Consider the following 15,043-nt stretch of genomic DNA (forward strand, 5'->3'; position numbering starts at 1 on the left):
GTGAAGGTACTTAATGAGAACAGGACAGTGTGGAATGGGGGAGGTGAAGAGAAGAGGATAGAGAAAGAGCAAAGTATTTTTACAAGCAAAATGAGAAATAGCGATTGACTGTTTTAAAAAATAATTAGAATAATAATAATACTGATTGGGGAAAACATAGAAAAGATATTGAATGTTGAAGCAGGGAGATTAATGTCTCTGTATTGACTGACATGCATGGCATTCCCTTTTGAAAAAGCAATGTAATACACTGTAAAGTTATATGTAATCCAATGTAATATAAAGAAGATTATGATGATAATAAAAAATAAATAAATAATTTTAAAAGGCAAAAAAATAATAGTTCCTTTTAGGGTCATTGTGAGGATTATATAGTATAATTCATATAGTGTTTAGCAGAGTTGAACTAGAATAAGTACTCACTAAAAGAGATACTAGCAAAAATGTCTTCAATTGATTTGGGCAGACATGAACCAAAACAAAATTGTAAACAGTTGATGAGTTTTATTAAACTATTTTTCAGTTATAAAATAGAGGTTCTAATTGTATACAATGGCTGAACATCTTTTATGGGACATTTATTGTGGAAGGAAAGCCTGGATATCTTCAGAAGAAATACTCGAGTCTGTGAAAGCATGCTGGAGCCTGGACAGAGTCCATTCTAATAGAAAGGCAGAGTTTTTAAGTTAGATGTAGGTGGATCGATTGGTGGATTTGGTTTTTACTTATTTGTAGAAATTCTTTGGTTACTTTTTCTTTCTCAGGATATAACAAAGCTAACTACTGAGAGTAAAGTGGAGAATGGGGAGGATGTTGCATGTTTAGAGAGAAAGATGTGAAATATTCTAACAAACTTGTGGGAATGCAGATTCTACCAGATCAGAAAATGTCCTGTTATTTTATAAATTATAATTCTGATCCCAGAAATAATTGCCACCACTACCTCTAAGTAGTTCTTGCCATGTCGTATTATATAATGATACACTCTCCCCACATTGTCTAGACATTTATGTAGCATTTAGTCATGTAAAGTACATAGAATTTTTCATTACTGTGTTTCTATTTCTGGAAAACAAATTCTGTGGTTCTTTATCTATAAAATGTAAATGAAAAACATCTACCTAACCAAATCATGGTAGTTTAAAAAAGCAATATATTTAATTCTTGAAATTAGCAAGCCATCCTCAATTTTTTTAAGTCTTTTCCTCTTTATTGTATTAAATGTGAGATCTCTACTGATTGAAACGCCTTTAAAAATTCTGTTCTTATATTTCACAATATTTTGCCTCCCTATCAGTGGTAATATTTTTGACCTCTTGTTTAATGGAAATAAAGAATTCTGGAATTTTATATACTGGTAATCTGTACTGCCAACATGTATTCTACCAATTGAATATGGAGGTAATAAAAGTGCATGTGTACTATGAGAGAGAAGGATGAAATAAAAGCATTTCTGGGAAAGAAATGAAGAATAACTGGTTTTAATATTAAACTAAATTAAAAGAAGTAAAGTCAGTTCAGTGAGATAAACTAAGTTGTTTGAAATATAATACAGTATAGCAATTAAGAATCCTTTTACTACAAAGTTTTTACTTTCTAGAACTGAAAAAAATACATTATAGCTGTTATTACCTGTCCTGAAAATCTCTCAGAATGTATACCGAAAAAATGTATATATAAGGGATATATAAGACAAGTAAAAGCAATGTTGACTTTTGCTTATTGTAAACACAATTTTTGTGTCAAAATCCATCTTGTAAAAACAATTTTTGTGTCAAAATCCATCTCTATATTCACTAGTTGACCTCTGTATTGCCTTTTCTTCCATAAGTGACTGGAAAACCAGACAAAATATATGGAACAGCTGTTTAAGAGACATTGGACTACAGGTAACAGGACTATGATCCCTGAGAAAAGAAAAACAAAGGATTTGAACTTTACAGTGCAGGCAGAGGAACTAAAACAAAGCCCCATTGCCCTGTTGCATTGTGGAGCTAGAGATGACTGAGTTCATTATGACTGGGAGAGCTCCAAAAGGAAAAAAAGAGTTCAAAAGATCTGCAGTATAGTTCTGTAGTATACTTGCTGAGTATTAATAGGTTTGAATGAAAGAAATGGCTTCAGTAGTTATTAATAAGATCAATGAAAGAATGGCTAGAACATGGTAAACCAAACAATTTTTGGAACTCAGAGTTGGGAATACTTGTTCTACAAGTCAGGATAGAGAGAGCTAGTAATACATAGGATGTTGGGTGACATCTTTCTAAGGTCATGTTTGAATATCAGAACCAAATTAGTTCAAGCTAAAAGATTGAATCAATTCACCATAGCATCTTAAAAGCAAGTCTCAAAATGGTCAAAGTAATCTTCAAAGTAACTTACTGTATGCCAGAACAAACTTCAACCCTCGATAAATGCAGTGTGTCCGACAGTGGCAAAGCAAAAACATGCAATGCTCTGCAAGACTGACGCACATGGAAGGTTGCCTGTTGTCACCTGGAGACCTCCCAGAGTACACCAGGTATGTTATGTCCCCATGATCCAGAACTGGCTGAGACTAGTGCATCATGCCATCAGGATCCTTCTTTCACTTAGAGAAGGAATAAACATTTTTTAAAAAAGAAATAGTAGCCATCAATTAAAAGTGTAAAAATCACAACCTCCAACATCTAATAAGAAATTACCAAAAAAGCAAAGAAACAAAAAATATGACCTATAACCAGGGAAGAAAATTTAAAAAAAACTAGAAGTGACAGAGATAATGGAATTATAACAGACACAAACTTAGTTATTATAAATACTATAACTGTATTCTGATGTAAAATGGAAATTAGGAACATAGTAATTGAAATGGAAGATATAAAAAAAATCCAAGTAAAACTAGAGGTGAAAAATACAATATCCAAAATGAGAAATACATGGAATGTGATTATGAACAAATTAGATATGAGGAAAAAGTATCTTTCAGCTTAAGAGCAGTAATAGGAACTATCCAAAATAGAGGGAAAAACAAGTGAACAGAGCTTAATGTTTCATAAAAATAGGAAGCAGTAATGTGTGTAACTGGAGGCTGGGAAATTGAAGAGAGGACAAAATTATCAGCCAGAAATAACGGCTAAATTTTTTTAAGTGTGACAAAGAACATAATCCCACAGTGGTTAAGCATGTTGAATCAAGAGCTGGATACCAAATGGCTGACTGGTTTGAATCTCAGACCATCAGCTTGAAAACCATACTGAGTGCATCCATAATCCCAATAGTATAGTTAAATGGAGGAGAAAAGATTAAGATGTGACCATGTGCCATTAAAGAGTCTCTCTCTTCTCCCTGAGTTGTTAATGTCAATAAAAGAAAATAAAACTATGAGATCCAGAAAACAATTGAATGATACTGTTTTAGATTTGCTGTCTTTGCTGGGAGATCCTGTCCGCTTCCTAGGATCACACCTACCTCTGTCTTAAGTTATATTTCTCATAATACTGAGACAAATACTTGTGTAGGGAAATCTACTTGATAATGACACTTGTAGGAAAGTGATGAGGAATGGAGCAAAAAAAAAATTTAACTGCAATGCAGTTCTGATAAAGACCTCAGCTGATCCCATAGGAGGATCTAGAGCTGGGATAACCTTTCTAAATTATTCCAAAGTAAGATGACTGGGTCTTTGTACCTTTATATAAACCTGGATAGGGGCTGATCTGTGGAGAAGATATAATGCCATGTAACGAAACTCCCTTTAGCCAATCAGACTTCCTAAAAAAGGCAGCCAATATTCCTGGCAACTGAGGGAATGAATGACTCAGCAACATGAGCCTCACTACAGGGGATCCCTAGCGTTAAAAGATAAACAGTTTTGTATTAATAATTGAGACACAGAAGGTATGAAAACTGGTTATGTTTTTAGTATAGTATTGATTGTATTTTATTAAAAAGTAATGTCTATCTTATGGGTGATCTAGAAATGAAAGTTTGAGTCATTTATAATGTTATCCAGATACAACTCTGAAAATCTTGGAGTATTCTCTCTGCAGAAATTTATAGCTCTTAACTGCTCAAGAGAAAGACTGGCTAGGGTTAGAGATTTATCAGTAACTTGTCTTGAAAATTCATGATTGCATTAAAAATGCAATAATAAAAGTCCCACCATTCTTGCTCATTGTGTACAATATCTCAAACTCCTATTCATGTGTTTTCATTAACTTTCTGATTTATAACTGAGAAATTCTGAAGGCATCTCTCTTTAGATATTGGCAGTCTCAATCTGTCTTCTAATTGCAGAGTGATCTGTCAAGCAGCACCTTAGGCTCAAGCAAAGAATCCAAATTTTTCCTTCCTTAGCTTCATTGATATTCATGTGTCCCATCCAGTAAGACTTACCTTGCACCTGTTGCTGAGCTGAAATGCTCGTGGTTCATTAAATTGAAAATTAAATTTCAACATCAACCATAAGTTGAAAGGAACTATACTATTTATAAATCATTCAATATTGGTTGAAATTTAAATTTTGGAATCAGTGTTGGATAATTTCTAAACTAATTATTATGTATTTCTTTTTAAAGAAATCTATTAGTGAGTTAGATTTTAGTGACTCATAGGCAGCAGTGCCATCTGCAGGCCTGCTTTGATGCAGCTCTTTTTAGTGTATGGGAATCTCTTAAAAGGGATTTGACTCTACTGAATATTTATAGCTTTATAATGTCAAATACAAAGTGATATTAATTAGAAATTTGAGAAGGATAAATTTGCAGATACAGATGCTTGTTAGGGATTTTTTTAACCACTGAGCTAATGTCAGCTATCATATCTATTTATAATCAAAATACTAAACATAATATGCAGGATCTAGAATATATACACTGGGTTGTCAGGAAAGTCATGACACATTTTTGCATAGAGAAACATAGAAAAATACATCATGACCTTCCTGGCAACCTAATACATGGAAAGAGCATCAATATTGGAATTATGAACCATTCAGAACTGGGTTCCACTTGTGGTTCCATTACTCACCACCTGAGGGAAACAAAAAAATTAACAGCCTCTCTAAGATGTAGTTTGCTTCTTTATAACATGGGGATAATACTTCTTTCGTGACATGTGTGACTGCTCAAATGAGATAATATGCACAAGGTACCTGGCACAGAATCTGCATATAGTGTGACCTCAATTAATAATAGTTCCCCTTCTCTTCAAATAAAAAATTCCTCAAGACCATTTGTTGTCTTTGTATCCAATAAATTTAGAGTTGTACAATATATTGTTACCTTTTCAGAGAAAATGGAGTTTGAAGGAATGGTCTGCCTAGGAAACTTATTATTCATCCTGTCCTTTATCTCTTTTTATTCTGTCTTATTAAATTTAAATATAGATCTATATGTTGGTTTCTTACATTGCTTTCTACAAGATATTTGCAAGAAATCAGTCACTGTTGCTAACTTTTTGTAGATATGGAAGAGTATTATATTTTAATATGTACAAACTTGGTACTGTTTTAATCATGTATATTACTTTTTAAAATAGCAATACTAAATGTAAACACCTGATAAAGGAAAATATATGAGATAGTCCTTACATAAAAAATAGATGATAATTATCCCTACTTCTCCAATCTTTGGATGATCTTCTAAATTAAACAAGACAGAAAAGAGAACTGAGTAATTCAGATTTTGAATAAACTTTGAAATCATAATATATGCTCTCACGGGAACCTATATACAATTTTCATCAAACTGATAATAGAATAAAGTACCTAAGGGACCAGCAGTTAGCGTAATGGCTATGTCACTGGACTCCCATGTAGTCGGCAGCGGTTTGAGTCCCGGACCCAATGGCTTAAACTCATGCCAGGCATGTGTGTGTGCATGCCCAAGATCCCAAGAGGAGAATGGAGAAGGGATTGTAGCATGGCCATCCTCCCCGGGGGAAGGGGGCATGATTTCTCGCTTTCTGTCTCTCTGTCTGTCTCTCTGTCTTTCTGGCGAGCGCATGCGCCCTATAGCAAAAACCTCTCCCAAAAAAAAGAAAAAAATAAAAAGAATAAAGTACCTAAGATCTATCATTTTAGGAAGCAAGGACTGAGCTAGACATATTCAGCTGCTAGCTCTGAATTGTGTGGACAATGATTCTATTTGTAGAATTTTATATAAAGCGCTCAGCTAAAGCTCTGCCTTGGAATTTAATGTCTATGTTGGAAAATGGCATATGTACAGTTACCTTGGTAAATATTACAAAAAGAAAATATCCTTTGCCAATCTAACAAAACACTCAATACATGTTATTTGTATAAAGTAAACTATAATGATCCATAAAGTCCAGGGTGAGCTATAAGAGGTAAAGTAAAAACTATGCTATTTGGAAAGTACAGGCTAAAATATATGTAATTAATCATTTTATCCTTGGTTCCAAAAACTTCTGAATTAAACTAGTCTTTACTAGCATCTATTATGTTATTGTGTATTAGTCAGAGGTGACAATCACCATCTCTGCCACATCCTACCTGTGTAAATCAGATTTACTACTTATCTGAGCATCACCTCTTCTACTAAGAGGATCTCCTCCTGTGTGTGCTCCTCAAAGACCTGTGCTTGTGTCCATTCCTTAATTTATCACATTTTGTTAAAAAATAGATTACTGGGACCAGCAGGTGGTGTGGTGGTTAAGGTGCTGGACACTCCCACATGGCTGGCCACGGTTCGAGTCCTGGACCTGGTGGCTTGCTTTCTCACTTTCCTTCTCTTTCTCTCTGTGTCTCTCTCTGGTCAAATCAAGATAAAATGAATGAATGAATAAAATTAAATAAATAATTTTTAAAAATAAAAATAAAAATAAAAAATAAATTATTTATGTTCATGTCTCCTTCTATTAAACCATGAGCTTCTGGAGACTAGGAACCATCTTATTTTTATTAGATCCAATACCTGCCACAGTGCCTAGCATATATGTAGGAGGTGACCAAGAGTTGTTAAATAAATAAATTGATAGATAGATCTGTGTCAGGCCTGGTGAACCCAAGATTACACTTGGGAAAGCATTGCAAATGTTTCTGAAACGCCCTCCTCTATGCTATGTTTTTCACAAACTAATATTTTAACTCCCTAATCCTCATTCATGATTCCATATTTGTGAATTTACCTACTTTCTAAAGCTCATTCGTTCATTGTGCAGGAACTATTCCATTGTCAATATAATAGACAAGATATCAGTCTTCTGGTATGTTAAATCATGTATCCATTGTAGATTATTGTACAAAGTTTAAAAATTTCCAAAATGGAAGCTCTATTTCAAAAGGCAGTTTTTGAAAATAATAAAGTTTATATCTGAAATAAACTTTATAAGGTTGATTTAACTTGGACATAGTTTTTTAATTAATTTTATTTATCATTATTATTATTTTTTAGTTTGCTAGAGAAAGTTAGAAAGCCAGCCTCCAAGTTCATGACTAGACCCGCAGTCAACCATGTGGGAGTCCAGCACCTTAACCACCATGCCACCTGCTGACTCTAAATTGGACATAATAAGTGACAGAATATTTTCAAAAAAAAAAAAAAAAACTACACAAAAGGAAGTTGCACTTGACTTGCCATACAAAGAATAGTTGCATTATGTTTATGTGTCTCTCCTTAACCTCAATCATGATCTGTCAACCTGTGTTGCCTTGTTCTTTTGTGTGAAGGTGTTTAAAAGGTGTCACTCACTACGTTCCAATGTATTGTCCCAGGGGCAGACAAGTTCCTCCACATACGGCTTAGTGTCTCATTGCTGCCACTAATAGAACAGCTTTGCTGGTCATCTAGGAGTTGCTGCCCCTCTTAATTTCTCTTTTTTTTTAAGTCTAGTATCTGTTCTCTCTCTACTTACATTGCATGTCCTGTCTCCACACCCTATCCTGTCTCTGCTCTCAATCATATCATAGTAACTATTTACATTTGGGAAATAATTTTACTTTGGCACCCCCCCCCAAAAAAAAGCAACCCTTCCACCAAAGTGTTTCTTTTCTAACACACCTTGGATCCTGGGAACAAAAAACAGTAAGAGTTTTTCTTCATTCCAGAACATCCTGGACCATAGCTACACAGCAGGGATCAAAGCAAGAACACATCAAAAGCATCCCTGCTGAGAGGCACAGCCTGAAGTTCGGCGCCTCTGGCTCCTTATCACCAATGCCTGCAAGTCCTGTGTATCTCATCTTTCCCCTGTCTGCTGTTCCTTCTGTACACTCAGCAAAGAGATCGACTCTACCAAACTTTCTTAACAACTTGGAGATAAAAACTTTAACTTCCCTCTCATCTTTCTTCCTCTCAATTAGCTAATAGATAAAATAATTTCAGTGATACTCATTTAACATTTTTTAAGCTCTTACTTTGTCTTAGGTACAACGCTATATGATGGAGCTAGAAAAAGTGAATGGCACACTCCCTGCTCTCAGCCTTTCGATTACTGGAGCAAGACAAACAATACATGAACAGGTAGTTCTATTGGTATGTAGTGTGATGAAATCACATCATCCCTTTCGATGCATTTTATGTCTAAGGACGTCAAAATGCCTCTGTATTTTTCAGATCCAAGGGTTGGGAAAGTAGACTCCCTCTCTTGACAGTGGCATAAAATATTGGGGCGCACTGATCCAATAGCCAATGCAGGAACATCAGTGAACCAGATTCTTAGTCTCATGCTCTGAATAATTAGAACATAGATGAATAAAGGGAATAGTTAAGCAGTGATTATTGAAAAAATAGGAAATTTCTCAGGCAGCAGGGAGAGGCCCTCAAAAGTGGATTGTTGATTTGGAGCTCTCACCAGGAGTTTTTATCCTAACTAGGAGGAACTTGTGCATGCATTCCCCTTCATGGGAGTCACATGCTAGGTAGGTCAGGCTAGTCTCCTAGTTTCTCAGTGGATACATAGGTCATGAGACCCTCTTTGTCTAAAAGCTTTGGACCAGGTCATAAAGAATGTATCTTATTCTTAGACATGGTGGGACCTGGAAAAAGGCATAACTGCTATATTTGCTTTAGGTCATGCTGTCTAGGTTAATCATTGAGCCACTGCTGCAAGCCATTTCTTGTGTGCAAGCAGTTCCTAGTGAAAGACTGACTACTGTGCCTCCATCTTTGGGCCTTATGTCTTGATTCCCTGTTTCTCAGGGTTCTATCTTCTATCTCAAGAGGAGGATTTGCCAAGACACATGGCAGATACATGGATATAGGGAGAATATAAATTAGGGTCAGAATTGTATCAGTCTTCCACAAATTCCAGTGAAGTGTTTCTTACTTATCCCCAGCATCTCACCTACTCTTCTTCTGTAGTGACAATAATAATAGCTAACAGTTTTACTCAGCACTTGCTGCCAGGCATTATTCTGAGCACTTTACATTAATAACTCATTTTTTACAAGAATGTTTTGAGTAGGTAAAATTATTATAGCTTTATTATAATGAGGAAACAGGCACAAGGCAATACTCATTTTATGAAGTCCTTTCACACACACATACACACACACACACACACACACACACACACACACAAATCAGAGGATAAACTATGATAGTGATGAGAATTGAGCCAAATTTAACAGCAATCCAGATTATCTGAGAGCATGAACACTTTTACAAAGCATCTCATCACACCAAAAGGCATTCCTTTTCCTCAAGACTCAGAAACTGAAGCCCTTGAGAAAATGAAATGTTATCTTTGTTTTAAAAAAAAATTGCACATTTAAAATCTCAGATAATAATAAAAATTATATTCAGTTTTAAATCTTTCTTAATGAAAATAATTTCTCTGTATTAACTTTCCTCGCTATCCCTATGGATTCCATTTTACTTTAATGTCAGCAATGTGTTATGAAGTGACGATGATACTAGACACTGGGGCTATGAAGACCCACAGGGACTTTTATTTTGACATTCCAAGTAAACCTCAGTTAAGTAGACAGTTCTGTAGGTAGCCCAGACTAGGTAATTCTAGCACATTGATGATGTCCTCAGAGCCACTACTGTTACTCAACACCTCAACTTTGAAGCATGGTCTGATCAATAAAATCAAAGTTTTCTGCCTTTTAATCTGATTTGCTTTTGTCTAGATCTTGCCTTTTCATTTTTTTTCTCTGATACAGCCATCTATACTCTCTTGTGCCTGCCTTGTCAAAACATGCTATGTTTCTCGACCTTACCTAATATATCCAATCAGACCTAATGAGTCAGGCGCTTCAGAGAGAGACGCTTGAACAAGTACCCCAGGTGATTCTTATGACCATGTGAGTTTGGTAAAAGCCGCCACTTCTCTTAACTAGAATGACTTCAGCTATAGTCTAAATCTGGTTGACTTACCAAGTTGTAAAAGCTGGGTTTATGAAAGTTAGTCATATGATGAGAAGTAAACTTTGTCTAGGAACTTAGTCTAGGCATTCTACTTCAACATGGTAGGTATAGCCCAACTAGGAGGCAACACCTAGAGTCTCCACCTGTGTTAAGTAAAAGTGATGTGGAGGGGCCAGCAAGTGGACTCCCATGTGGCTGACCGCGGTTCAAGTCCCAGACCTGGAGGCTTGCTTTCTCACTTTCCCTTTCTTCTCTCTGGTTGAATTTTTAAAAATAACAATAATAACAAATGGAATTAATTAAAAAAATAATTCTAAGAACCAGATGGCATAATGGTTATGTCTCTGGACTCCCATGTAGTCAACCATGATTTGAGACCTGGACCTGAGAGCTTGAAACTCACACCAGGAACATGTGCATGCATGCCCAAAATCCTGAGAGGAGAATGAAGGAGAAAGGATTGCAGTGTAGCCATCCCCCTGGGGAGTGATTTTTCGCTTCTGTCTCTCTTTCTCTCTCTGTCTCTCTGGCAAACACCTGTACCCTATAGCAAAAATATCTCTAAAATAAATAAATAATCCTAAAAAAAAAAGTGACATGGAAATGTGTTATCTGGTATTCATACGGGCAACACACAGACCATTGGAAATAACCAATATCTGGTAGGGAGAAAATAATAAAGATGGACAAATAATGAAAACAACGTTTTAATATGTGTTGAATGCAGTTGTTATATACAATTTCAATTTTGACTGAATTGAGACTAAAGACGATAAGATCTTGGGTTTTTATTTCTAGGCTAGATAATTTAATGTTTTGACATTTACTTTCCTAATATTTAAAATATTTAAAATGGGAAGTTTAGACTAGATTATTTCTAAGATCTTTAAAAGACTCATATCTTGGATTCAAATAAAATATGGAATGACTAAAATGTTTTTTGAATTGACCATAGTTTTACTGTAATGGTTGGTTAATTCAATAATGACCAATAAACCATGGTTTCTGTAAACCTGGCTAATATTTTCTGTCAAATCCAAGTTTGGATAGGAAAGAAGGAAAAAGAAGCAATTCTTTGTCGTTCCTTTCACGTGTGTGTGTGTGTGTGTGTGTGTGTGTGTGTGCTATGGCATATGCTCACTGGAGAGAAAGAGAGAAAGGGAAAGTGAGAAATCACACACACACACCCCCAAGGAGAAAGGCCACATCCACACCACCTTCTCTGTTTTCCTCTTGGGATTTTGGACACCCATGCACATGCACCCAGCATGATTTTCAAGCTGCTGGGTCCAGGACTCAAATCATGGTTAGCCATGTGGGAATCCAGTGCCTTAACCACCATGCCATCTACTGGCCCCCATTCTTTTCAAAAAAAATTATTATTTATTTAAGTTTTATTCGTTGTTACTATTCTTCATTTGACTAGAGAGAGAGAGAGAAAGGGAAAGTGAGAAGAGCAAGCCACCAGGTTTGGAACTCAAACCACGGTATACCATGTGGGAGTTGATCACCATGCCACCTGCCAACCCCTTGCCCCCATTCATTTTACTCTTTTCCCAGACCCTCTTAAGGGGCCCAGTGGTCCAAATTTGTTGAAATAGTTTTCACTTGTTCCAAAGTAGAGAAATCAAATAAATGCCCTTCAGAAAAGAGAAAGCTGGGACCAGCAGATGGCATAATGGCTATGTTGCTGGACTCTCATGTAGTTGACTGCAATTCGAGTCCCAGATTCAGTGGCTTAAACTCACGCCAAGCACATGTGCATGCGTGCCCAAGATCTCAAGAGGAAAATGGAAAAAGGATTGCGGTGTGGCCATTCCCCCTAGGGAGGGGTGATTTCTCACTTTCTGTCTCTCTCTGGTGAGTGCTCGTGCCCTATAGCAAAAACCTCTTCAAAAAAAAAAAAAAAGAGAAAGCACCCATGTTGTTTCTTCTACCCCACTTCAAATTTTAACTTCACTGATTCTTTTCTATCTATTGTGATCTCCTAATTATGAATTTCACAACCATAATAATCTAAGGTACATCTTTTTTTTAATCTAAGAGTTAAATGTAATCTCAGTGTGTAGAACCTTGCTAAAAATCAAATCATTTGAAGAAGTTCTACTTAAGGGTGCCAGCAGGTGTCATAGTTGTTAGTTGCTAGATTCTCACATGGCAGACAGCAGTTCTGATGGCTTGCTTTCTCTCTCTCTCTCTCTCCCTACTCCCCCTCTCTGTCTCTCTTTGGTTAGCACATGTGCCTTGTACCAAAATAAAAATAATAAATAAAATGAATAATTTTTTAAGCAAAAATAATTCCTGCCAGCTGGTAGCATAGTAGTTAAGGCATTGGACTCCCACATGGTTGACTGCAGTTCAAGTCCTAGACATTTGAAACTGGACACCCAAACTTGAAACTCACACTTTGTGCATATGTGTGCACACCCAAATTCTGAGAGGAGAATGGAGAAGGGATTGTGGTGTGGCCATCCCCCTTAGAGAGACATTTCTCACTTTCACTCCATTTCTCTCTGTCTCCCTGCCAAGCGCATGTGCTCTATAGCAAAAAATCTCTCCAAAATTTAAAAAAAAAAAGAATTCCTATTTAAAATATCTCTATAAATGCAAAAATTAACACCTTAAATACTCAAAACTTCTCCTCACATAAAATAATAAAATGGGAATTTGACTCAATAGTAGATGATTCAGACAAAAAATTTAAAAGTGGTCATTTAGAAGCATGAACATTACAGATCAAAATGTTTTTTTAAGGCCAAGATTCTGCGGTTAATTTCCTCAGCTGCGCACAGCCTGGGCCGTTATTATTTACTTAGCTAAAGAAAGATTATGAGAGATTTACAGTGGAGAAAAAAAAATGCTAGCAAATCTGATTGTGAATTTCTACATTTACAGATAGGACCAGGAAAAGACATTGTGATCGTTTCATGGAATATTTCACAGTTTTAATGAACATTTTTGTGCTGTTATCAGCAGTTGCAAACTAACAACAAAGCTTGCTTGGTAAGCTATTAGAATCTACTAATCTGTTTTTTTCCTTCCTCAGCTTTTTTTTTCTTCATATGCAAGATAAGCAGATTTGGAAAGAACTAATTCAACAAGTCTTATTTGAGAATATTAATGAATTGTTTTATATTACCTTACCTTTTCTTTCTTTCTTATATTTTATTCTTATTTTTTACATTCAATCACTATATATATTAACAACATTGGAAATGAATTTTCCCAGCTTGAATACCTTATATATTACTCCAGTCAAAGAACTTACCACACACATTTTCACCAACAGATAATTTTCCATTTTTTGATTCATGGAATGGGTTTTTTTCCCCATTGATTTCCTCCCCCTCACACCTCATTTCCCTTCCTCCTCCCATACTGTCTCTGGTATCTTTAGTTGCTTCTCATGCTTTTATGCCTTTTCCAAAGTTGCAGTTTCTTCCATAGAGTGCAGACATTCAGTATACATTAATTGGGGACATACAATGCCTCTCATAGTCTGGCTTACTTAACTTAGCATTAAATCTTCCATATTTGTCCACTTTCTAGCATAATTACATTTAATGTCTTATCAATTGTTTGGCCAAATGTTTAAAAACTAACATAACTTATGCATGACCTTACTCCATTTCCTTTTATGTGAGGCTTTTCTCCTCATTCCCTGTTTTCTTCTACTGTTCTGCTGATGACACACAGAGACTTTCAGAGAGCAAGATCCTTGCTCTGCACTAGAACAATGCCTAAGAATGAATGAATAAATGATTCATGGAGAATTTGATGAAAAATACATAGAAAAACTTTGCCTCTGTATTGGAGAGTAATACCATATAATATTGGGGAAGATTAGCCTTACACTGAGCACTGTTTCAGTTCCACCTAACAAATTTTAAAAGCAAAACACAAAAAGATCAACCTGTTTCCAGAGTCTGAGACACTAAGACTCAGAACAAGACGCATGAATATTTGAAAAAATACAGATAAATCCAATACCCAGTGAGGTAAAAAATCAAAATGCTTGGTATCCAACCAAAAATTACCAGACTTGCAAGGTGGTAGGACAATATAAACCATAATCAAGATATAATCAATACACATTGATCTGGAACTGGCCTATATGTTATACTGGCATACAAGTACATTAAAACATTTAATATAACTATATTCTGTATATTTAACAAGTTAAGTAGTCGTATGAAAAACATAAAGAAAGACCTAAACAGAAATTCTTTTTTTTTTAACTTTACTTATTTATTTTATTTTAATTTGACCAGAGAGGACAGAGAGAGAGAGAGAAAGCAAACCACCAGATCTGGGACTCAAACTGTGGTCAGCCATGGGAAAGTACAGTACCCTTAACCACCATGTTACCTTCCAGCCCCCATAAACAGAAATTCTGAAAATGAAAACTATAATTTTTATATATAAAAATATATACTGGATGTGTTTAACACACACACACAAAGATTGGATAGATTAATCACCCAGCACCTGCTCTGAGCCCTCCACTCCTATTCCTCCAACCCCTACCCTAGGCTCAACACTTCTTCCAGATTGTGCTGCAGGACACATTTGGGGACCCAGAACCCCAGTGGGGTGTGCATTAAGGTCCAGAGGTGGACATCCTTGGTCAGATCTCAGAAGGAAGTCTTGGGGCCTGGGCCTGCGCGGCGGCAGTGGCGGGCCCGGGCCTGCGCGGCCGGGCCTATGGGCCCGGGGCTCTGCGC

At 36.0% G+C, this 15,043-nt stretch overlaps 1 pseudogene; it reads left to right on the forward strand.

Moving 5' to 3' along the window:
- Positions 1-2,414: 2,414 nt before the first annotated feature.
- Positions 2,415-15,043, forward strand: part of LOC102474529 (putative asparagine--tRNA ligase, mitochondrial) — a 15,391-nt pseudogene continuing 2,762 nt past the window's right edge.

The sequence above is a fragment of the Tupaia chinensis genome, unplaced genomic scaffold (genome assembly GCF_000334495.1).
Source record: "Tupaia chinensis unplaced genomic scaffold, TupChi_1.0 Scaffold144529_1, whole genome shotgun sequence".
NCBI lineage: Eukaryota > Metazoa > Chordata > Mammalia > Scandentia > Tupaiidae > Tupaia > Tupaia belangeri.